This window comes from Geotrypetes seraphini, chromosome 3 (assembly GCF_902459505.1).
Source record: "Geotrypetes seraphini chromosome 3, aGeoSer1.1, whole genome shotgun sequence".
Taxonomy (NCBI): domain Eukaryota; kingdom Metazoa; phylum Chordata; class Amphibia; order Gymnophiona; family Dermophiidae; genus Geotrypetes; species Geotrypetes seraphini.
In genome coordinates, this window is record NC_047086.1 from 204,876,075 (window position 1) to 204,902,147 (window position 26,073).

At 44.1% G+C, this 26,073-nt stretch overlaps 1 protein-coding gene across 3 annotated transcripts in view; it reads right to left on the reverse strand.

The window, feature by feature from the left end:
- The window catches only part of SLC4A8 (solute carrier family 4 member 8), a 536,451-nt gene extending 512,151 nt beyond the window's left edge, over positions 1-24,300 (reverse strand). For all 3 annotated transcript variants that reach the window (XM_033936812.1, XM_033936815.1, XM_033936814.1), the window contains exon 1: positions 23,976-24,300. The gene's annotated coding sequence lies outside the window, so the exon portion shown is untranslated. The remainder of the gene's footprint in view (positions 1-23,975) is intronic.
- Positions 24,301-26,073: the final 1,773 nt, after the last annotated feature.

Genomic DNA, 26,073 nt, shown 5'->3' on the forward strand with positions numbered 1-26,073 from the left:
CTGAAAGAAATGTACATTGAGTACTTTTCTATAAACAGCGCTCTGAATTAGGCACAGTTTATAGAACAGCATGTAGTGCTCGGATCCGTGCCCAACTTTAGGCATGAGGATTTACACCAACTGAAACCTGGTATAAATCCTCAGGTGTAAATTAGGTATGGATCCTCCCATTCTATAATCCTGCATGCATCTTTAGTGAACATCCCTGACCCACAGTGGTTTTCCCCAGGTTTACCTTAATAATGCCTAAAATGAAACAACTGTTGTTTGGAGAATTCTGTTCTATTCCTTGTTTTTTTTATGGACTTTGCCTCCAGAAATTTATCCAAAATAAATTAAACCACTGTTTACTTGTGTAGATCCATAGCATGCACAGTTTTCCAGGATTTGTGTTGTTGATGTCATTTGTGCAGACCAGAAAAATATGCATATATTTCTAATGTTACTATGACAATATATGCATCAAGGTCAGCCCTAGGAAAACCTTCAGCCATATAGTCCACTATCTCTACTATCTCCTCAATCGAGAATCCTCACTTCCCATTACGCCTCTCCCTCCCCCCTCCCACCAAGGACTAGCATTTCCTTTTCTCTACACCCCTAGGTATCTAGCGTTATCTTTTCCCCATGTCCACAGGTGTCTAGCTTCTCCTTCTCTTCTTCCCTCCACCATCATGTCCAGCATCTCTTTTTCCCTCTGTTCCACTGCCATGTCTAGCAACTATTCTTCATCCTTTCCCCCTGTCAACACTGCCATAACCCTACCTCCGTCTTATATGCCCAATCAGTAAACACAGTGCAGGGCTTTTAAGTAACCATATATACTCCAGGCTTGCAGCATCGTGCCCCCTCTGATGTAAACTTCCTGTTGGTTGGGTTGGGACACAGTCAGCTTTGAGCACAGGTGAATGCTCAAAAGCCCACCACTGCTGTATTGCTGATGCTGCGCTTCCATCCTAGATTGATGCTTAATCTTCCTAGTGGCAGGGCCAACCATGATATATAAACATTATAAAACCTGAATATCAGCATTTAACTGCTCCAGGATAGGCTTAAGTGTCCACTGAATACTTGTTTGGACCTAGAGTTTACACTAGTCATTGAGGGGGCAATTGAGCTTAACTGGAAAAAACCTGTACTATAACTATGACAAATTGTAACCTGTTAACTGATTATTATGTACTAGTGTTTAAGCCCGTTACATTAACGGGTGCTAGTAAAGCGTCCTTCCCTCACATGTCCCCTATTTTCAGCCCCAGCTCCAGCTCCAAACCCATTTTTACCCCACCAGCCCCCTTCTCCCCATATTTTCCCTTTCAGCCCCCTTTTCTCACCAGCAGCATTTCCCTCCCCACCCCACTTCCCTGTGCAGCAGCAGCAGCATTTCCCTCCCCCACCCCACTTCCCTGTGCAGCAGCACCTCTTACGTGCTCCCCCTGTCCCTCTTCCCTGCTCCCTCGGTCCAGCAGCATCTCTTCTGTGCTCCCCCTTTCCCTCTTCCCTGCTCCCCCTGTCCCTCTTCCCTGCTACCCCGGTCAAGCAGCACCTCTTCCCTGCTCCCCAAGTCCAGTAGCACCTCTTCCCTGCTCCCCCTATCTCTCTTCCCTGCTCCCCAAGTCCAGCAGCACCCCTTACCTGCTCCTCCGGTCCAACATGGTCATTTGCAGCCTGGTGAGGATCGCAGCCGGCTTTTGCGAACCTCGCATGCCGCTCTGCACCTCAATAGCACGTTCCCTCTGACGCAATCGTGTACGTCAAAGGAAACGTGCTACCGAGGTGCTGTGTGGCCTGCAAAGTTTGCTACAGCCAGCCGCAAATCTCACCGGGCTCCTTTGAAGGTGTCGGCAGCGGTTGGTGAGTGAGGGTGGGAGGGGGAAGCTATGGAGTGTTCCCTGCTGCCGTGTTCTATAATAGAATTTGGCCAGGGAACAGGAAACACAGCAGCAGGGATCACGAAACCCTAAGTGCACATGCGCACTTAGGGTTTTATTATTATTGATGTTAGCCTGTATCCCGTTCTGAGCTATTTGGAGAGGACGGGATAGAAAATAAAATAACACATGGGTAGGTGTTGCCATTTAGATGAGCAAACCCCTGAGTGATGCTGCTCCTCTTATGGATGTGTTGTTTTATAAAAGGACTGGGGGGGCTCATAATCAAAACTTTAAAACATTTGAAATCCCGCCTAAAGTCAGCACTTTGACGTCCTAATAGACAGGACATCCAAGTGCCGATAACCAAACCAACTTTCTGGGTGTGTAATGGAACTTCTTATGCCTCTGAATGCTGTTGTGTGCCCAGAGCTGAAAGGGGCGTATCTGGAGGAGTGATCAGGGTGGTATTTGAGCAGGATGTGGCTTGGACTTAGATGTCCTGCAGGGATAATCGAATGTTTTACTTTAGTGTTCTTCAACCTTTTTACACCTATGGACTGGCGGAAATAAAATAATTATTTTGTGGATCAGCAAACTACTAAGACTGAAATTTTTTAAAAACCCATTGCCACCCCATCCCCACGAGCTCGGTCCCACAAACCATCTGATCCCATTTGCACAAGCCTCAAATAGTTATGATTTTATATTAAACATATTTTATTAAAGTATAAAAAGAAACAATATTCTGTACAATTGTCATTTTATAAATACAAATAATACAGGGCAAGGATCAACAAAACCCCGTCTCCCCTCCCCTTCACATATATCCCCTCTACTATCAAGAAAACTGAATAAGCCAAATTATTACAGAATGCTACACAAATATCATGCTAACAGAATACCGCAGTCACACATGACAGGAATGGTATTATAAGAGTGCAACTAGGGCAACTGCCCCCTGGTCAGAGAGAGCCCTAAGCCAGCTGGAAGCTAAAGAAGCACTGCCCGGGCTTTGCACTCCTCAGTTATGTCTAACATCAGCTCTAGCAGGATACATATTTCAAATCTGATATATTCTAATCACAAGCCAGAAATAAAATTATTTTTTCTACCTTTAGAAACATAGAACATAGAAAACATAGAAAAAAAAGCGGCAGAAAAGGGCTATAGCCCACCAAGTCTGCCCATTCCAGGTATCCCCTCCCCTGAATTTACTCCCTTAAAGATCCCACGTGAGTATCCCATTTTTTCTTAAAATCCGTCACGCTGCTGGCCTTTATCACCTGGAGTGGGAGTCTGTTCCAGTGATCCACCACTCTTTCAGTGAAGAAGTACTTCCTGGAGTCGCCATGAAACTTCCCTCCCCTGATTTTCAGCGGATGTCCTCTGGTGGTCGAGGGTCCCACTAGCCCGAAGATATCATCTTCTGACTCGATGTATCCCGTGATGTACTTATACGTTTCAATCATATCTCCCCGTTCTCTTCTTTCCTCAAGTGAGTACAACCGCAATTTCTTTAGTCTTTCTTCATACGTGAGATCCTTGAGTCCCATTACCATCCTGGTGGCAGTTCTCTGAACCGACTCGATCCTCAGCACGTCCTTTCTGTAGTGTGGTCTCCAAAACTGAACACAGTATTCTAAGTGAGGCCTCACCATGGCTCTGTACAACGGCATCATAACTTCAGGTCTCCTACTGACGAAACTTCTGCGGATACATCCCATCATTTGTCTTGCCCTGGAGGAAGCCTTCTCCACTTGAGTGGCAACTTTCATGTCCTCGCTAATGATTACTCCTAGATCGCGTTCCTCCGTGGTCCTAACCAAGGTCTCACCATTTAGTACATAAGTTCTACACGGGTTTCTCTTGCCCAGGTGCATTATCTTGCATTTTTTAGCATTGAAGCCTAGCTGCCAAGTGTTTGACCATTGTTCCAGTAGCAGTAGGTCGTGTGTCATATTATCAGGTAATAAGCTTCTGCCTACTATGTTGCAAAGTTTGGCGTCGTCGGCGAACAGTGATACCCTTCCTCTAAGTCCTTGCGTCATATCTCTTATGAATAAGTTGAATAGAATCGGGCCCAGGACTGATCCCTGCGGCACTCCACTGATTACGTCCGACGCTTTGGATGGGGTACCGTTTACCACCACCTTCTGAATTCTGCCGCTCAGCCAATCCCCAACCCATGTAGTTAGAATGTCTCCTAATCCTATCGATTTCAGTTTGTTCAGTAATCTTCGATGAGGGACGCTATCAAATGCTTTACTGAAGTCCAAATATACCACGTCCAGTGACTCTCCGGCGTCCAGTTGTCTGGTAACCCAGTCAAAAAAGCTAATCAGATTAGATTGGCAGGATCTACCCCTGGTGAACCCGTGTTGGTGTGGATCACGGAGATTTTCTTCGTCCAGGATTGTGTCAATATGCTGTTTGATCAGTGTTTCCATGAGTTTACACACTATAGACGTGAGACTCACTGGTCTGTAGTTTGCTGTCTCTGTCCTGCAACCCTTTTTGTTGAGTGGGATTACGTTGGCAGTTTTCCAGTCCAAGGGGACCTTTCCTGTGCTTAGGGAAAGATTGAAAAGAACAGATAATGGTTCTGCCAGGACTTCCCTTAACTCCCTAAGCATTCTGGGGTGTAGGTTATCCGGTCCCATGGCTTTGTTTACTTTGAGTCTTGATAGTTCGTTGTAGACACTGCTGGGCGTGAATTCGAAATCATGAAACGGGTCTTTCCGGTTATCTCCCGTCTGAAGCTGTGGACCAGCTCCCGGCGCTTCGCAGGTGAACACTGAGCAGAAGTATTGGTTCAGTAATTCTGCCTTCTCAGAGTCTGATTCAGCAAAGTTACCGTCCGATTGCTTCAGGCGTACTATCCCATCTTTGTTTCTTTTCCTGCTCCTGATATAGCTGAAGAAGGATTTATCCCCTTTCTTGATTTTCCGTGCTAGCTCTTCCTCCATTCGGAGTTTGGCCTCTCTGACTGCTGTTTTGACAGCTTTGGATCTGTCTAGATAGTCCTCTTTTGCCCCCTCTCTGCCTAAATGTTTGAGGGCGATAAATGCGTCTTTTTTCTGTTTAACTAGGTCTGAAATTTCTTTACTGAACCATTGGGGTCTTTTGTTTCTCCTGCGTTTACTTACTGTCTTTATGTATCGGTCTGTTGCTTCATGTAGTATGGACTTCAGAGACGACCACATATCCTCCACATTGTCAGTTTGTGCTTGTTTATGTAGTTCCTGTTGGATGAAATCTGCCATGCAGTTGAAGTCTGCGCCTCTAAATTTGAGAATTCTTGTTGCTGTGTTTGTTTTTGGGAATCCTTTCCTGAGGTTGAGCCATACCATATTATGGTCGCTGGAAGCCAGTGTGTCTCCTACTGAGACTTCCATGACACTATCTCCATTGGTGAGGACTAGGTCTAGTAACGCCTGGTCCCTGGTGGGCTCCAATACCAATTGCTTGAGGCGTGCACCTTTTATGGAGTTTAATATTCTTTTGCTGCTACCCGTAGTCGCGGAGAGTGTGTTCCAATCTGCATCTGGCATGTTGAAGTCTCCTAGCATTACTGAGTCCCCGCGCAGTGTGATATTCTCTATGTCCTCGATTAATTCCATGTCTTTATCTTCCTGTTGCCTGGGAGGTCTATATATCACACCAAGGTATAGGCACTTTTCATTCCCTCTGGCCAGATTCATCCAGATGGATTCCCCGGTGTATCTAACATCTGTGATTCTGGTGGTTTTGATGCTTTCCTTAGTGTATAGCGCTACTCCTCCTCCCAATTTACCCTCTCGGTCGCAACGAAGTAGGTTGTACCCTGGTATAACCATATCCCACCCATGCGATTCCATGAACCAGGTTTCGGATATCGCTATCACATCAAGATCGGCGTTTGTTATCTCAGTCTCTAATTCTAGAATCTTATTACCCAAGCTGTGTGCATTAGTATACATAGCCCTCCATATCTGTGAAGAGTTTACTTTATTAGTTAGTGTGGCTCCTAAAAATTCAGTGATATTTCTCCCTGACTTATCATGGGTATCATTGGTACTTACCTTAGACTTGGTAGTGTGAGTGCGACTTGCCTCCTTAGGGTGGTTTCTTACTGCTCTGGGATATAAGTATGTACCCTCCCCCGACTTACCTAGTTTAAAGCCCTGTGGAGTAGGCGGGCCAGTCGATGTCCAAATACGTTTCTCCCTCTTCTGGTTAGGTGGAGTCCGTCTGGTCCTTGTAGTCCCTGGAGCGTCTCGCCGTGGTTTAGGAATCCAAAGTTCATTTCTATGCACCATCCTCGGAGCCATTCGTTGGTCCTTCGAATACGCTCTTCTCTAGCTCTGCCTTTGTTTCTTACTGGAAGAATTGACGAAAAGACCACCTGGGCTCCTATCTGCTTCAACTTCTTTCCCAGCGTTCCAAAATCTCTGGTTTCTGCTTTCATCGTCTTTTCACTCTCTTCCATCCAGCGTCTGCCCTCTGTCTCTTCAATCCAGCATCTGCCCCTTCCATCCACTGTCTGTACTCTCACCCTTCCATACGGTATCTGCCTTCTTTCTATGCCCCTCTTCCCTTTCCATTGAGCCTGTGCCCCTTCTCTTCTTTTTACATGATTCATTCTGCTCTCTTCATTTTTATCTCTCCGACACCAGATCTAGCATCTTTGTCCCTCTCCCCTTATTTCTCATCTGACCCCTTTCCCAGCATCAATCTCTCTCTACTTTCTCATTCCTCTGTCTTTCCCCTTTCCCTCATCTAATCTCTATATTCCATCCTGACTCCTTCCCATCCTCTAATCTCCCTGCCAGCTGTTTCCTTCCTAATTTCCTCCTCCCCTGTCCAGCAGTACCCCTTCTCCCTTTCCTCCTCCCCTTATCCAACAGTAACTCTCTTCCCTTCCCTTTCCCTTCTCCCCTGTCCAGCAGTACCCCCTTCCCCTCTCTTGTCCAGGAGTACCTCTTCTCCCTTCCCTCTCCAGCAAATGTTTCCTCTTTTTAGGCTAGCGGCAGCTCTGTGTGCTTTTAACTTCAGCACTCAGCTGCCCCTAAGCAGTAGTTTAGCCACGGTTTCATGAGGCAGCCTTGGGGCCTTTGGTAGGCCAGCCCGCTTCGATGATGCGATGTGGGCCGACCTACCAAAGGCTGCCTCATGAAACCGTGGAAGCAGGGAGAAATCTGTGGTGAAGGTGGCTGGGGAGAGGGGCAGGGAGAGAGAAAGAAATATGGTAGCTTGGGGGGGCAGGGAGAGAGAGAGAAAGAAAGACACAGAGCTTCATGCTTCCTGGAACTAAACAGGCTGCTGTTCCTCCAATGACCAACTAACAGTGCTGCCTTCTCTGGAGAGAGACAAGGGAGAAAGACAGACAGATATAAAGAAAGAAAGAGGGGGCAGGGAGAGAGAAAGAAAGACAGAAAGAAAGAAGGGGCAGAGACAGAGAAAGAAAGAAAGGGGAGGAGGGGGCAGGGAGAGAGGAATAAAAAGTTGGGGAAGGGAATGGAGTGTGTCTGGTGGCAGGAGGCAAGCAGGAAGAGAGGAAGAAAAAGTTGGACTCATGGAGGGACAGAGAGAGATGTTGGTTGGTGAATGAAATGAGGTCTGGAGGAGAGGAAGCATGCAGGAGGCAGAAAGAAGGGAAGAAATATTGGATGCACAGTCAGAAGGAAGTGCAACCAGAGACTCATGAAATCACCAGACAACAAAGGTAGGTAAAATGATTTTATTTTCAATTTAGTGATCAAAATGTGTCAATTTTGAGAATTTATATCTGCTGTCTTTATTTTGCAGTATGTCCCCCTTTTTCTAAACCGCAATAGCGTTTTTTAGCACAGGGAGCTTATGAGTGTCAGGAGAATTGTGGGGCATTCAGCGCAGTTCCCTGCGTTAAAAACTGCTATCACGGTTTAGTATAAGGGGAGGGGGTATATTTGTCTATTTTTGTATAGTTGTTACTGAGGTGATGTATATTTTAAAGTCATCTGCCTTGACCTCTTTGAAAAAAAACCCGCATATAAATTATAATTAACATTTTCTCTGCGTACAATGTGCTTTGTGTTTTTTAAAATTTTATTGTTGGTAGATCATTTTGACTTGATCATTTTAAAAATAGCTCTCAAGCCAAAAAAGTGTGGGCACCCCTGCTTTATAAAGTAATAGTGTAAGTGGCAGAAATTGTTCCTACCTTTCAGGCATGAACATTTACAACTGCTCTGGAGCAGGTGTAAATGTCTATCCCTTTAATTTTTAAGTATATGTGCAGATTAGCATATTGTATAATCTACATGTATGCTTGTAAACTCCACCCATGTTCTGCCTAAATTCCAGCTCTGTATATGCTTTAAAGAGGAAAAAAAAATGCAAGCATTTCAAGTTGAGTGTCTTCTATCTTTACCAGCTATTATTTCTTTTCATGGGAATCTGTATTGAGTACATACCATTTGCTGTGTTAATAATGGATGTGGCTTTTGGACACTTGCAGTTTTTAGTCACCAGAAAATCCCTGTACCATTGCATTGGGTTCAGTGCCACCTGGTGGACAAATCCTGTCTGCCTGTTACATATGTGTTAGTTGAACTTGTTCTCTACTAGGCAATATAGATAAAGCTGTAAAGTCTTGCTTCCTGTTGGGGATGAGATGTTTGGTGATTATTTTCATGCTAAACTGTTTAGATTAAGCTCTTCTTTCTTACTCAACAAAAGGAACTAGAAATTCTGGAAAGTTCATCTTTCCTACTCCAAAGACCTGTCGTTTTAAGACCTTTTTAGACAGGACTTTGGAGAATCAAGCTGGGAAGATGAACTCCTGGCTACGTCCGATGATTGTTCAATCTAATTCTTACTTCACATTTAGGAAATCATTAAATACCTATTTATTTGACAAATAAGAATATTAATTTTGATATTTGATATATTTAAATGAAGTCTTTTGTTTCTATTCTTATTGTCATAGTATGTTTTAATTTTTTAATAATTTTTAATATTGTACTTGAATGTTTTTAACAATTGTATTACTTTTATTATATAATTTTAGATTGTACGTAGATAGTGTGTTCTATGAAACTGTACCATGTGCTGAAATGTCTCAGTATTTTCCTGTTGTGAACCGCCCAGAACTACTGGTTGGGTGGTAAATAAGAAATAAAAATAAAATAAATTAAAGATGTAAAATCAGCATACAAATAATGTGATCTGTGCAGCGCTGCATGCGTCTGATAGCACTCTAGAAATAATTAATAGTAGTAGTGATATTTAATGATTTCTCACATGATTTCCTCTAGTGCAATTTCAATCTGGCATAGTGTAAATTAAAAAAAGTAATGGTCTGCACAGCTCATGCCCTAGAAATAAATGATAATTAACATTTTCTCTGCATACAGTATACTTTGTGTTTTTTAATTTTGTGGTTACCATTATGTATTAAGATTATATTGTGTATATATGAAAAATGGATGGAAGAAATTGCATTACAATTAGTACTATTATTATGGGGGTGGAGTCAGGGGTGGAGCTTGGGTGGGTCTGTGCAGAACCTGGACAGGTCTGGGGCGGAGCTTGGGCAAGGGTACTCAGTTAATATTTATTAGACTTAGGGGGTACTTGGCTTGAAGAAGTTGAAAAACTGATTCAGGGGGTTCAAAGAGGTCAAGGCAGATGATTTTAAAATATACAATGTCACCTCAGTAAAAACTATAGAAAAATAGACAAATATAGTGCAAAATATAGACAGCAGATATAAATTCTCAAAACTGACATATTTCGATCACTAAATTGAAAATAAAATAATTTTTCCTACCTTTGCTGTCTGATGATTTCATGAGTCTGTGGTTGCACTTCCTTCTGACTGTGCATTCAGTATTTATTTATTTCTGCCTCCTGCATGCTTCTTCTCCTCCGTATCTCATTCCCTTCCCCAACCAACATCTCTCTCTGCCCCTCCATGACTCCAACTTTTCTTCCTCTCTCCTCCACCCTTATTGGCAACAAGGCTCCCTCTCTCTCTCTCATTGTCCATCTGTCTTCAGAGATCCAGGCATCTCTACCACCCCCTCTATTGTCACATCCAACATTTCTCTCTCTCTCATCCCCTGGATCATGTGCAGCATTTTTCACCACTGCCCACCAGCCACAAGCCCATTTCTCTTTCTTTCACCCCTCTCCAGCACAATGCCATATCTTTCCCTCTATCACTATGTCCATCATTCTTCCCTTTGCAATCCTCTTCAATCTGTCCCTCTGTTCCCTCTTCACCACCATATCCAACATGTCTCCCTCTTGTCTTTCTCTCCCCTATGCATCTCCCTCTCCTGTCTCTATGACCAATTTTCCTTTCTTCCTTTCCCCATGTGCCACCATCTTTCCCTCTCAATCACCCTCTCTCTTTTCTGTTTTCTGCTTCCCCCACCTCCTAGACCCATCCATCTTCTGCTCTGCCCCCCCCCCCCCCACCAGATCCATTCATCTTCTACTCTGTTCCCCAATCCTTGAGTGGCATCCATCTTCTGTTATTTTTCTCTCTTCATTTCTATATCCCTAAAATTCCTTTCCTGCCTCTCCCCCGTGTCCTTGTTTGATTCCAGTGGCTCAGTATGAAGTGGGAGTAGGAATGTCATTTGGCGGTTTGCAGTTGAAGGGCATGATCCTCTGTTTTAAGGTGTATTTCAACCTGAGAGCAGAAGGACCTGTTTGGCACTTATGGAGGGAGCTTAGTCATCACGTAGCCCAGCGCCATGTCGTGCAATGATTTGAACGCTAGCATCAGGCCCTTGAAGACACAATGTTTGGCTACGGGCAGCCAGTGAGCCGCAAATAGAGCCTGGGAGACAGGGTCGCTGGCATGGAGGTTTTTTTAGAAGTCTGATTGCCACGTTTTGTACATGCTAGAGATGTTGTACACTCTTTGCCATAAGACCATTGAATAGCTCATTGCAGTAATCCATGCGGGAGAGTACTAAGGCATAAAGTAGTTGGGTGAAGTCAGACTCTTATTTTTTTGGAATTGTTTTAGGTAGTAAAATGAGGAAGATACTACCTGATAGACGACTGGAAGAAAGCGAACGTCACGCCAATTTTCAAAAAAGGATCGAGAGGAGAACCGGGCAATTATAGACCTGTGAGTCTTACGTCTGTCCCAGGCAAGATGATTGAATCACTGATCAAGGATAGCATAGTTCAGCACTTGGACACACACGACTTGATGAAACCCAGTCAACATGGATTCAGGAAAGGGAAATCGTGTTTGACGAATTTACTCCAATTCTTTGAGACCGTGAACGAGCAAATTGATAGTGGAAAGCCGGTGGACATAATATACTTGGACTTCCAGAAAGCGTTCGACAAAGTTCCACACGAAAGACTTCTCAGGAAACTACAAAGCCATGGCATAGAGGGAGATATACAAAGATGGATAGGCAAATGGCTGGATAACAGGAAGCAGAGAGTGGGCATAAATGGGAAGTTCTCCGACTGGGAGATAGTGACTAGTGGTGTACCCCAGGGCTCAGTACTTGGACCGATCCTTTTTAATATTTATATCAATGACTTGGAAAACGGAACATCCAGTGAGATCATCAAGTTTGCAGATGACACAAAACTCTGCCGGGCAATCAGATCGCAGGAGGATAGTGAGGAACTCCAGAGCGATTTGTGTCGGTTAGAAAAATGGGCGGAGAAATGGCAGATGAAGTTCAACGTGGAGAAATGCAAGGTAATGCATTTAGGCAGTAAGAATAAGGAATACGAGTACAGAATGTCAGGTGCAAGTCTGGGAAAAAGTGTACAAGAAAGGGATCTGGGTGTACTGATAGATAGGACCCTGAAGCCGTCAGCACAATGCGCGGCAGCGGCAAAGAAGGCAAATAGAATGTTGGGCATGATAAAGAAAGGAATCTCGAGTAGATCGGAGAAAGTTATAATGCCGCTTTATAGGGCAATGGTCAGACCCCACTTGGAATACTGTGTCCAACATTGGTCTCCCTACCTAAAGAAGGATATAAAACTGCTGGAGAGGGTGCAGAGACGAGCAACCAAACTAGTGAAGGGTATGGAGAAACTGGTATATGAGGATCGACTTAAAACACTGGGATTGTTCTCCCTTGAGAAAAGGAGACTGCGTGGGGATATGATCGAAACCTTCAAAATACTGAAAGGAATCGACAAAATAGAGCAGAGAAGATTATTTACATTGTCCAATTTGACACGGACAAGAGGACATGAAATGAAGCTAAGGGGGGACAAGTTCAGGACTAATGTCAGAAAGTTCTGCTTCACACAGAGAGTGGTTGGCATCTGGAATACTCTCCCAGGGGAGATTATTGCAGAATCGACAGTCCTAGGCTTCAAAAGCAAACTAGATGCATATCTCCTTGAGAGAGGCATATAAAGTATGGTTGGCTATAAAATAAACCAGGTGTATACCTGGCAGGGCCTCCGCGTGTGCGGATCGCCGGACTTGATGGACCGAAGGTCTGATCCGGAGATGGCGCTTCTTATGTTCTTATGTTCTTATGAGCGATAGGTTGGAGTCTAGGAGTATTCTTAGGCTGCATACTTGGTCTTTTGCAGTTATGGTAGTCAAGTCCCAGTGCATCAAGGGACGGACGCAGTTGCAACATTCTTTGCGAATCCAAAGAGTTCCATTTTGGAAGCGTTTAGTTACAATTTGTTGATGGACATCCAGTTTTTTATTTCTGAGAGGCAGTTTAGGAGTTTCATGTTTTGAGTATCCCAGTTTTCTCCTAGTTGTAGGTATAGTTGGATGTCATCTGTGAAGGAGTGAGTCTGTATTTAGTATTTGTAAGCTAGGTCTAGGACAGGTCTAATGTAGAGATTGAATAATAGAGGGGGGATATCAGAGCCCCCTGCGGAACACCGTATTTGATCATTTTCTGTTTTGATAGCGCATTGTTGAGCAGTACGCTTTCGGATCTATTATTCAGGAAGGAGATAAACCATCATAACACAATGTCTTGGATTCCAGTTTCAGAGAGCTGTGCAACGATGAGGGGGATGATCAATAGTGTTGAATGTTGCATTGTCATTTTAATTAGTCTTGGGATTATTTTTATTTAAAGTCCAATTGCAATTCATTTATGCTAAGATTGTTCTTATGTAGTGGAGGAGTAGCCTAATAGTTAGAGCAGTAGGCTGAAACCGGGAGAGCTAAGGGGCTGATGCTAATGCTACCGTTAAAGGCAGTTAGCGACAAACTAACACACACGTTAATATTTGAGGAATGTTCAAAAGACTAGCGCAAGTTTTAACATGCATGCCTAAGATGGCTGAAAATTGTATTTAAATGCATTCAAACGGATGTTAACAAGGTCAGTCGGCAGCGCAGAAGCAAATGCTGCCCTTAACACTGAAAATTTGCCTCCAGGTCGGTGGTGGCATTAAAGGTTTTCAGGAGATTTCTTGTCAATTTGGCACATTAAAATGCAGGTTTTGTTCTCTTTTGTAAAGGAAAGGAAGCCTGCAAAAGTTTAAGCATTGATACTGAAAAACGTGTCAATCCAAGCAGAACCAAAAGTGAGGGTACACAGTGACACCTATTTATATGCACTTGAATATAAGCCTTAACATGCAAATAATTTTTAAAAAGCTCATATTTAAAATCACGGAGGAACAGCACAGATATGTGCCTGCACTTCCGATTTAGCCTGGACATGTGCACAAGAGCCTCGCTTACCATGAAAACCTTGAATGCATGCGCCAGGCATTTCACTACCCCTGCTTTTGATTTCAAAGTTGATTTAACTACACATAAAATTTGAATATAATTAGCTTTGAGCATACCTTATTAGCTAGCTTTCTGTATTGTTCCACTATGGAGTTCTGTACTGTAGGTTTTAGCACAATCATTAGCCTTCAGCAGTAGGCCGAAACCAGGAAAACTCGGTTTGATTTGCACTGCAGCTGTTTGTGATCCTGGACAAATCACTTACACTGTCTTTTACAAAGCTGCAGTAGAGATTTTTACTATGGGCCGGCGAGGTAAATGCTCCAACACTCATAGTGTTCCTATGAGGGTTGGAACATTTACCTCGCCAACCCGCAATAGAAACCTGTACAGCAATTTTAATAGGAGCCCTTAACCCTCCATTGCCCTAGGTGCAGAAGCATAGATTTTGAGCCCACTAGGGTCAAAGAAAGCACCTGTATATAATATGTAAACCACTTTAGTTGTAGCACAGAAAGTCAATATATTTTATATATGACCCATACCTATAATATTGGGCTTTTATTTTAATTTTTTATACTATGTTAATTATTAATTTATCTAATTTTTTCCTATTAGGCTCATAATCAAAACATTTAAACGTCCAAAAATCAGCCTAACTCGGCAATTGGACATCCTAATAGCCAGGACGCCCAAGTTCCAGTAATCGAAACCAACTTTCTGGATGTCCAGCAGGACTTCCAAGCTGCTGAACATCCATAGTCTAAAGGGGCGTGTTGGGAGGTGTGTTATGGGCGGGTATCAGGCAAGCTTAAACCTGGACATCCTGCAGCAATGCTCAAAGCTTTCCCAGGACTTCCAAGCATGAACTTACTTAGACCTGTTTTACATGTGTCTAAGTGTTCCAAAGATGACCAAACTGACAAAATGACCACTGGAGGGTTTAAGGCATGACCCCCCTCACTCCCTCAGTGGTCACGACCCCCTCCCACCATCCGTGGAGTGAAAAGAAAAACAGTAGACTTCCCATAAGCTGATCGTGGTAGAGGAATCCCCATCACCTGAGCCGGTTTCGTGGATTCCTGCCAGCTCAGCTGATGGGGATTCCCCCTGCCAGAATCAGCTGAACAGGCAGGGAGATTCCTCTCTTCCTCCTTCACAGGCACTGATACCCCAGCCCCTTCCACAGAGAGTCCCCACAGCTCCCTCCACAGAGAGCCCCCACACTATACCCCTCCCATCCAACATCCCCTGACACCACCCCACACTCCTGACATCCCCCACACCCCTCATGTACTTTTGGAACAAAATATAGGCAGGAGGGATGCCAACTCCCCCCTGCCACCAGGCCCCATAGAATCCTGACACCCCCCAAACCCCTGGCACCCTATCCTAACACCCCCGTATAACCCCATACCTTCAATGACAATCTAGTGGGAGAGATGCCCGCTACCTCGTGCTGGCACGTCCGCCTCTTCTTAATGGCGCCACCCCTTGGTGTATCTTGGGAGGAGCTTAAGGCTCTGGCCCAGGTGGGAGGATCCTTAGGCAACTAGGCCAATCAGAGCCTTAGGCCCCTCCCAGTGCATCTCAGGATGCACCAAGAAGGAGAAAGCCTGCCATTATGAAGAGATGAGCCTGCTGGCGGGAGGGAGTGGGTGTTCCTCCCGCCAGATTGTCATTGAAGGTATGGGTTGCAGGGGGGGTGTCGGACTGGGGTGCCAGGGGTTCAGTGAGTGCCGCGGTGGGGTGCCGGGAGTTCTGGGGGGTGTCGTGGTGGGGTGCAACGGGTTCAAGAGTGCTACAGTTTGGGGTGGGGTGTTAGGGTTCAATGGGGCCGAGCAACAGGAGGGTGTGGGGGGATGTTGGGGGATGTTGAGGAGGGTGTAGTGCTGGTGCTCTCTGTAGAGGGGGCTGGGGGATCGGTACCTGTGAGGAAGGAAGGGAGGGAAGGAGAGAGGAATCTCACTGCCAGTTCAGCTGATTCTGGCAGGGGGAATGCCTATCTGCTGAGCTGGCAGGAATCCCCAAAACTGGCTCAGCTGATGGGGATTCCCCTGCTGCGAATGGTTCATAGTCAAAAGCGCGCGCAGACAATTGGTTACCACATCTGAATATGCATTGGTTGCCACATCTGAATATGCATTTTATGTAAAAAAAAGTTTAAAGTACTGAGGGTTAAAACGTCTAGATGTCTTTTTATTATTCTATCTTAATTGTCTTTACCCCATTCAAATGTTTTATGAATGTTAGCCACTTTGAAACTTTGAAAAGGTAGGATAGCAAAATTTAAATAAACTTGAAACTTGCAGTTTTGAGAATGGACATTTTTACTACTGAATTTCTTGACATCTTTCTGAAAACATCCAAACTCTAACTTATGAGCTTAGCAGCATCAAAAATGCCCCTCCACTTATGTAGTGTAAAATCTTGCTATAATTGTACTTACAAAACAGTGAAAGCTGTTTTTAGCGCTAGACAGTGTGCTGAATTCTCTGCGCTCCTCCTGATGCTCATAGAGTTCTGTGAGCATAGGGCGCAGCGCAGAGCATTCAGCGTGCTGGCCTGTGCTAAAAAACGCTTTCATAGTTTTGTAAAAAGGGGGGTTTATTTTGTTTGTATTTAATTTTCTATATCATAGGCATTTGTTTTTCTTTGTAAATTACAATCCGTCTTGAACAGACTATCAGCCTGAAAACGCAGGACTATAAGTTTTTAAATTAAATTGGTAGATTAGATTAAATTTTGTCTATGACAGCAGATACTATACAACAATTACAGCTACAGAATTGGAAGAGGGGTAGGCATGGAGAACCAGTCCTGAGAAAGGGCCAGCAAATATTTCTGTGTGCCCCTGTTTCCCTCCAAGTGTTCAGTGAGCCAAAATGTCTGCTGTCTTGTAGGGAAATAAGAACTACATACAAGCACAGAAGTGGACACTGTGGGTACTTCAGCACACCCAGTATTGAACAAACTCATTGACTGTGTTCAGGGAGAGGTAAGTTCCATTGGTTTCAGCACCTCAATCATTTTGAAAAAATTAGTTTCTAGTCATAAAAGGTAGAGGGACAAAGCCATACTATCTGAGCTATATTTTGTGCCATGGAGTTACCCTGGCAACCGTCTCCCAAATACAGATACTTGAAGGCCAGGCTCTCTATTTACCTTTAATGTACCCTCATGTCTCCTGGCTTTGTTCTCTCTGCCTTCCTGATTCTGTTTCCGAGTATCCCTCTTTCCAAGGCATTGCCTGGAGCTTCTTTCCTGCCCTCTTCCTCAGTTTGCTTCACCAGGGCTCTTCCTTCTCAACCAATAACAATTCCCAACTGAATGGAACGTTCAGAGGCTCTCTGCTGCCCAGCCCCTCCTGGTTCCATGTGATCCCAGGCTCTTTGCTTCTTTACCTGTCATTGAATAAACATAGCTGCCACAACCACTGCATTTCTACCATTATTTTATGTGACACCCCATCTTGCCCCTTGGAGCATGTTCTTACTCACAGCAGCTGATTTCAAAGTGAAGAGGGTTAGGGGACTACAAATCCCAGAGTGCTGTGGGATTAGACAGTCATAATACAGGTGTGGGGATTGGTTCTCCTAATGAAGATTTTTCTTGCGCTTTTCAAAAGCCTGTGTTCTGTTACTTAAGTAGCTGTAATTATTCTTTAACCTTGCTTCATAGAATACCCATAAAACCTCATTCTGACTTTCACATAGTGGTTTTAATCCTTTTTGGCTCAGCCTTTCAAAAAATTACAAAATACCAAATAAAATACAGTTGAGACATTAGTTGTGGTGCATAACAGGCTGCAGTCTGTCAAGATTGGGTTATTGTAACTCAATGTACCCTGGTCTTCCAAAGGTCAGTCTGCAGAGAGACTCCAGCTGATACAGAACACTGCTGCTAAGCTCATATTCGGTAAGAGTAAATTTGATCACGTAACCCCGCTGCTTAGTGAACTACATTGGCTTCCTGTGTATCTTAGAATTCAATTCAAGTGCATTTAAGATTCTATGGCATCTTTATCACTCTGGTTCTTTTAGATTGGAATGTGCATAGATCTCATCTTGCCAGAAGTTCTCAAAAATTAAAACTCACATTTCCTTCCCTTGGTTGTTAAAAACATAACTTTCAGGAGATTTAGTCATTCTTTCATTTTCAAACTAACAGAGCTCTGGAATGATCTACTGCTGGTACTAAGAAGTTTAGGCCATCATGTTTCTATGAGATAATGGTTACTGCGGATGGGCAGACTAGATGGGCCATTTGGCCTTTATCTGCCATCATGTTTCTATGTTTCTAGAAAGCCCTGAAAACTTTCCTGTTTACTAAAAATTTTGGAAATTAAGTAATTTTAGTTTACTTCTATTTTTTTATGTTTATGTATTATGCTTATTTCACTGTTAACTGACTCAAGCTCCTTTAGTTTTAGTTTAGGTTTAATATTCAGCTACTCAAGCCTTAAACTTAAACTTTTGTCCAGGATGCACAGCAGACATGTCAAAATCTGGCCCGTGGTGTAATAAAATTTGTCCTACCACACAATTTCAACTTTGTACTTAGGCTGACCCACTGGTACAAATGCTGTATCAGCTGTAGGTCCACAGTGCCCGGAAGATCAGATCAGGAAGTAAGTGAAAGAGCCAGAGGCAACAGGAAAGGCAAACCCGGGAGCTGCCGATCAGGGCTGGGGGGGCAAGGGGCGGGTTCTCTCTGGGAAGTGAGCGATCCCTTAACTTACCTCCCTTGGAGATGTCAGTGGTTGCCATGGAGCAGCCGCAGCCCATCTCCCTGGGCGGTAGGCTGGGGAAAAATATGGGGGAAGGCAGAGGCACTTACAGCTAGCTAGCCCAGGAGAAAGGAAAGCTCCCAACCCACTGCCCTCATTTCCATAGAAACCAGCATAAGCTGCCCACCCCTGCACCCTCTATGCAGTCCATTGGCTCCCCAAAGCGGCGGCAATTTAAAAGAGAAAAAAAGTTCAGCGCAGTCAATGAGGGACCGCGAGGCTGCCCCTATCAGGATACACTGCCTTATCTCCTTTCAGTGGCATCAGCTAGTTCTGTAGGGGTGTTTCCTTATTCACACCTGAAGGTTAGGCCTCTCTGATATCATAAAGCCTGAACCATTATCTACAAGAAATCATTCCAGCCTAAACCATGCAAGAAGAGAAAGAAGAAAACATATTTGCGGTCTATGCCTGATGCATTCTGGGTATGTACCAGAACTGTATTCTAGTCAAGGACATCCAGCTATGCCTGCATGCTCAGCCTGTGTGAATCTTAGGGGAGGCATTGCTCCTGTACTGTTCTTATCTAATGAAGGCGCCTCTGTTTCGGCTTGTGCGAGACTCTATACAAAAAGGCTATTCATCTAAGTTATGTTTCTGGATTGGTCCGGAGAGGTCATCTGATGAACCAAGTGGAATGTGCCTAATTATTAATTTAGTCTGTGCTAGGATGTGAGGGAACTTGCATCTTATCATAGGTGTTATCTGCACATCTTCTATAATAATTAAGACCTGAAAAGTTACCTCTTGTGACTCTCTGCCTGAGAGAGAGAAACCGGACTTTTATACATCTGGATTCCATCACATAAAGGAAACCTTTGCTGCCAACCTAATTTACAGCTTTTCCAGTGGCTAACGGACTCTTGTTCCTGTACCAAAAGAATTCTTATCTTCAGGAATAGAAGACGTCTTCCCTTTCATCTGATTCTTTGCTCAGGCCTGATCTATGTGGTGAGAATAAGGAATTATATTGTCTTTTCAGCTGGGTTAGAGAGAGAATTCTATTGTCTTTGTGGTGATAAGCTATATTTTAGTTGCTGCTAATCAGTAATTATTATTATAAGGAATTATTTAGAGTGTAAGAATTAATTTTACTCATTTATCTAACAAGTGTGGTGTGAGAACTATGTACTGAGTTTCATATATGTATTCAGAGACATTGTGAACAAATAATTAGTTTATTATTTACTGCTGGCTTATGAATTATATTTTTATATTTCTAATAAAGTATTTCACATAGCCTGGGTCTCTATTCTTAGTATAAACTGGCAAAATAACAAACCTTGGGTAAGGAGATTATGGTTTTCCCTAGCATCTGACTAAAACAGGCACGTATTAGTTTATGTAAATGATTAGTCTTCCATAAATCTTACTACAGTTCGTGCAAATAAATGCGTCTTGTGATACTGATTTGACATTGTCTCACAATTCCCTGTTGGTCCACGTTGGAAAATGAAGAGAACTGGGCGTGGGTGTTATACAGGGGGGTATCTCCTGGCTGACTTTTACTGAATAACTATGAATCTGATTTTCCTTGCTATGTATCCTTTCTTAATGTAAAAGACAACAGGGCTCGATTTACTAGACTCGCTGTTTGTGACATTTAAGCTTTGATTTAAAAATAAATTTAAAAATTCAGAAAATATAGAAAATACATTTTAGGGAGAGCTGCACATAAATATAAATGATTTGAAATAGGTATGAATTAGTGCAGAAAAGAGGAAAAGTCTTTTTTATTTATTTTGTTTACATCAAAGAGCCAGCTTGGGATTGGAGAGGTTGTAACCCTATACTTCTACTAAGACTAACCCCCTCTTCTATGAAACCATGCTAATGGTTTTTGGCGCAGAGAGCCATGCTGAATGGTCTGGGCTGCTCCCGACGCTCATTGAGTTCCTATGAGTGTCAGGAGCAGCGCGGGCCATTCAGCGCGAATCCCCACACTAAAAAATGCTAGCGCGGTTTCATAGAAGAGGGGGTAAGGGGTCCTTTTATTAAGGTGCGCATTTAGCGTGTGCTAAATCGGTTAGCGTACCTTAAAAAGGACCCTAAGTATCTTAATAAAAAGTTTGGCCCGTGACTTAGCCTATGTTTTAGATTTTAACCCCTTATGTGATTGAGTTTGACACCCCTTGTCAAGCTGCCCTGTCTTTCTGTAGCCATGTAGGACACAGTTTCAACTTGATGTCCTTTGACCTTTGCTACAGCCTAATGGTACTATATAAGCAAACTAATCACTGGTCTTGGATTCAATGTCTCAAGGTACCCACCATCAGACGTGTCAGGTCACATACATTCAGTATATGGCACACGCAGTTAGACCTCTTCTCCAGCTTACACGCTTAAAGGGCCCAATCGCATTCATTGGCTCCCTCCCTGCTCCCCAATAATCTGGATCTCTTCTTCCTGCATAAGTCTGGCATTGCCTCACCTCTCTCTCCTTTCCTACAGGTCCAGCCTCCCACTCGCCCCCTGCCCTGCAGCTCCTACAGATTTGTGTTTACCTGCACTGCTTACATCATGCTCTCTCTGACCAGCCTCAGGGTTCTTCCTTCTGTTGCAGCTTCCCATTACTGCAGAGGGAAGGAAGCCTCAGAGTCGCTGGAGAGAGCCTGATGTAAGCAGTGCCAGTGAACATGGAAGTTTGTAGGGCCCATGGGATGGGGTGGGAGCAGAGGGAAAAGAAGCGGAGATACTAGAAAAGAGATGCTGAAAGGAGAGCAGGGAAGGGATATAAATTCTACATTTAGGTAGAAGGAAAATGCTGCACGTGGATAGAAGGGGAGAGAGAAGGGGAAATATGTATGAAGAGATGGATGTGGGAAATATACTGCATTTGGATAGGACGGAAAGAGGAAGGAAAAATGCACATGGAAGAAAAGAGAGAGGGGAGCAGGAAGGAAATGATGTCAGGATGGTCAAGGAAGGAAGAGATGCCAAGATGCTGAAGGGGGAGGGGGAAGGGGTTATAAAAAATTATCCCAAGACTGTGTATAATTTATTCCTGGTGGAATTCAATGGAAAAATGTTGAAAATTCTGCACACAATATTTCAAAATTGTGCAAAGTTTGTTTGTAGTGTTGTGCACAGAATTCTCCTATCCTGAGGCCTGATATTCATTCCTGTCTTTCCTTTCTCAGGTTCCAGCCTCTTCAGTTCCCTCTCTCACTCCAACAGTTGTTCTTTCTCCCTCTAAAACTCATTCCTCTCTCACTAGCACTGTTAATCCCCTTTTTTGTCCCCCATAATCTGGCATCTCTCTCTCCCTCTCTCCACTAGTTAAGAATCTCTTCCTCCCTCCCCATTCCTTCTGGCACCAAAATCCGCTATTGTGGTTTTGTAAAGGGGTGGGGGTAAGTAAAATTATAGCAATACTTTAATGTTAAATAAGACATTTTCTATAGGATGTCTAAGTCAGAGTTTGGATATTTTGAGAAAGACATCCAGAAATTCAGTAGTATAAATGTCCATTCTCAAAACTGACACATGTCTAATTTTTTTTTTTTTTTTTAAATAAACTATCTAGACGTTTTAACCCTTAGTACATCTCTCTTTTTTTGACATTCCCAAATATAAAGACATCCACATGAAAAATGCATAACAGCAAGTTGTTAGGATATAGTACCCAATTGTCCTACCTTGTCAGAACAGCTTGTCATCAGCTGATCGCAGCAGGGGACTCCCCATCAGCTGGTCATTCTCTCTTCCTCTCTCTACCATCTCCCTGCCCCCAATTGCAGGTCAAGCATCCATGTCTCCTCACCCCAACCATCACCTCTTTCGTTTGTACCCTGAATCCTTTCCCTACGTCCCATGGCCTGACATCTCTCCCTCTCTCAATGGTCAAGCATCTCTTCCTTCTCACTCCCCTCTCTGGTCTGGGTTTCCTTCTCAACCCCTTTTCTCTCTACTTACAGGTCCAGCACCCATGTCCTCACCCGTCTTCTCCTTCCCCTGCAAGTCTAGCATCCATCTTCCCTCATCTCCACCCCCCGACTTGTAGTCCAGAATCCATATCCCCTCCTCTCCTCCCCCCCCCTCACTTGCAGTCTAGGATCCATGTCCCCTCCTCTCCCCCCACCTGACTTGCAATCCAGGATCCATGTTCTCTCATTTACCCCCCCTCCTCACCGACTTGCAGTCCAGGATTCATGTCCCCTGCTCCCCCTATTTGCAGACCAGGATCTATGTCCCCTCCTCTCCTTCCACCACAGGCCTAGCATCCATGTTCCCTCCTTTCCCCCCAAATTGTGGTCTAGCATCCATGTCCACATCCCTGTTCCCTCTGCCCCCTCCCCTGTGCAGGTCTGTCCTTTCGCTCTCCGACTGACTGATCTCCCAGAGCAGTGGCAGCTGGCAGAGGCAGCACTATGAATAGGCTGCTTGCGGTTGACCCTGCCAGGGCCTTCCCTCTGCCACGTCATCTATCTACAGGAAGTGGTGCGGTAGAGAGAAGGCCCTGGCGGGTTTGGCCACAAGCAGCTTGTTCACAGTGCTGCCTCTGCCAGTCGGCTGGCTGGTTTCATTGCATCTTCCTTGGGAGGCCCGCAGGTATGTCTGATCTCACTGGGGGAGGGGGGGTTGGTCAGAGGAAGAGAGGCCAGACCCACGTGGGGAAGAAGGGGACAGCAACAGGATGGAAGGTTTGAACAGAATTCTTCACAGTTCTGCAGAATTCTGCCAGAAATAATCATTATATTTAACTATCTATATGTGGTTGACATAATGGCAAATTGCCAACCAGTTTTTAAACAAGAATGACTTGATGGGCATACTGGATGGACTATGCAAATCTTTATTTGCTGTTTTATCTCCTTCCTCTTTCATCTAAAACTAAGAAATGATGTTCACATTGACAGTGCATTTGAAATGTGTGAGCAGGTTACTGTGCACAAGTTACTGAACTGGCTTGTTCTCCTGTGCAGCAAATAAAAATAAAAGTCATTGGTTGAGTACATCATGCTCATGCCTTAGTCTCTCTCACCTCCCCCACAACACACACACATCGCTTCCTTAAAGAGCCCAGTATCTGACACCCACATCCATTAGCTAATATATATTATTTTAAACATTAATATTGCATTTTGATATACTTATGAGAAAGTTTCCATACATGTCTTTGCATGTCACCATTTTCCAACTCCCAATATAGCATGAGTGTCACTCAGATAGTCACATAATTTCAAATCCTTTCTCCTGTTGTGCTGTGTTTATCTCAGAAACTGAACTCATTATAATTTGTAATATAAGAGAAAGAGAACGGGATTTGATATATTGGCTCTCTATTCTTACAATCAAAGTGTCAGACCCCTTCAGAGGAAACCTGCTCAATTCTCACCGAAAAACAGCCAGTTTGGGGGTTTTTGCCAGTCATTTCTAGATAAATTTCATCCCGCACTAATGCACTCACTGAATTAAAATGACAAACAGCAACATTAGGATAATTACAGAATATAAAATGATATAAAGGATAAAGAAGCAATATAGAGTTGTATACAGATTAGGTGATTTAACCTATATATAGGATATTTAAACAGTTAAGAACAATTATATATAGAATTAAGCAGTTAGAACAGCTATATTGGGACAGTAAGGCAGTTTAGAATTATGGTTTACTTAAATACATGCTGTTTTATACCCAGGGTGCAAGAGGGTCCTCATAAGTAGGTGCTCATGGCAGGTGTCTTCTTTGCCTCCACATTAATTCTGACCCACATCAAGGAGAACAACAGAAGCTGTGGAATGCTGGAGATGTGGTGATTTAGTTATCCATCCATTCTCAAAGATCTGGTGCAATGGAGAAGCTGTAAGAATTAGGGGACTTTCCCCCTGAATCATACTTCCTATGTTCCCCTGGACCTTGCTCTTCTGGGCTTACCTTGAAGACTTTGCTTGCCTGAACCTTACCTAATGAAATCCTAACAGGCACTCTTAGATTTTGTGGGTCTGGGTGCCTACATTCCTGATCATTTCCTGTCAGCTGTGTGAGATTTGACCCAGTGTCTTGTTCCTCATACTTTGAATCATGTCCTGGTTGGCAGAAGCAGAGAATGCACTCTGAAGCATTGTTCCTATTGCCAGACAACCAGGGCAGGGCAGGTTGATGGGAGTTGTTCAAGGTTTACCAACATGTGGTTGGCCTAGCAACTGCTGCCTGTGGATCTGTTTCTTGCAGTTTGATGAGGAACTGCATTTCCACTGCAAAAGCTGTCCATTAAACTGCAGGAACCAGGCACTCTGCTCATGAGTCCCACACATTGTTACCCAAAGATGAGTTATTCCTCATGGGCTTCACACTCATCCCAAGCTGTCTTTTCATTCATGGATCTTTCAGTTAATATCTACAACCAGTACTACAATCTCATGGGTCCCACACTCCGTGCTCCAAATTCACTCCTCCCCAATATAACAGCTTCAAGGATTCTGCACTTACTGCCCCCCAGTTGACTTCTTTCCAGTACTAAAACCTCTTGGGTCTACATTCAGGCCCTGATGCTCAGAAGCTTTCCTTCAAAGTAAGACTGGTTAAAGCCAGTCTTGCTTGCAAGGAAGCTCTGCCTCCTATGCTCAAAGGATTTTCAGGAGCTTTTACTGATCCTGGTAGCAGCCTCTGAGAACACTAGGTAAATGCATTACAAGGAGCTTATTAGTATTTAAATGAGCACTTCTTGTAATGCTCAAAAGGGAAGAGAAGGAACCACCCACCTCATAACAGGGAATTATTTTTACAGCAGGCCTGGAGCTGCTGTTAGCTGTTGTGCATGTGTTGTATGAGTGTATGTCCTGTGTCTAACATAGACACGGGACACACACTCACACAATACATGAATAACAGTAGAGGTTAAAAATTTTTAAAAACTAACCACTGCTGTGCTGGCAGCCCTGCTCGCTCTGTTGGTTCAGCTGATCTTGCTCCATGGAAGCCCCGAACAGCTGAGTGGCACCGGAGAACAGGAGGAAGGAAGGGAGCGGTACCAAAGAGCAGGGCCGGCTCAGGCGATCGGTGTTTCCCCTGCCAGTTCAGCTGATCGTGGCTCCAGAGCCGCAATGAACTGAACTGGCAGGGGAAGCCCCGATCAGCTGAGCGGCACCAGGAGAGCAGGAGTCAAGAGGGAAGGAAGGAGCAGAGAGAGCCTGTTTTGGCAGGAGGGATGGGGGGAGGAGCTGTGCCAATTATTTTGCTCTTCTGATCAGGTGCCAGGCACAGTATCTCTCCTCTTTCACCGGGCTAGTTAGCTAATACAACTGACTCATGTTTGAGTCCTAGCAACTTGATGAATTACAGATCTAAAAAGAGCTTGGTTTTGTGCTAGGCCAGTAAGGTCCTCCAGTGTCATCCCCATGGTTGTTTTCAAATGTCCAGCCATCTGATTGCAGGTCGCCCTCTTCGCCTGGTTCCATCAGTGTTCCCAAACATTATGCCCTTCTCTAATTATCTTTCTCTTCTGAAGGTGTGATCAAAATAAGACAGTCGCAATGTCATCATTTGGGTTTTGAGTGACATAGCTGGTTTGATCTCTCCCAGAATCAATTTGTTTGCTCTTCTGGCGGGTCCACAGCACACATACAATCCTTCTCCAGCACTGGGCTACTCAGCACAAACAGCGTGCATATGATTTGCATGCTATTGTGCTGAGCATAGCCCGGCAAAAGAAAAATGCTCCCAGCCTGGCTTTTGTTGCTGGGTTGCCTGGAGCTCTGTGCATCGTCCCCTCACTGCCTTCAAGTTGAGGCCT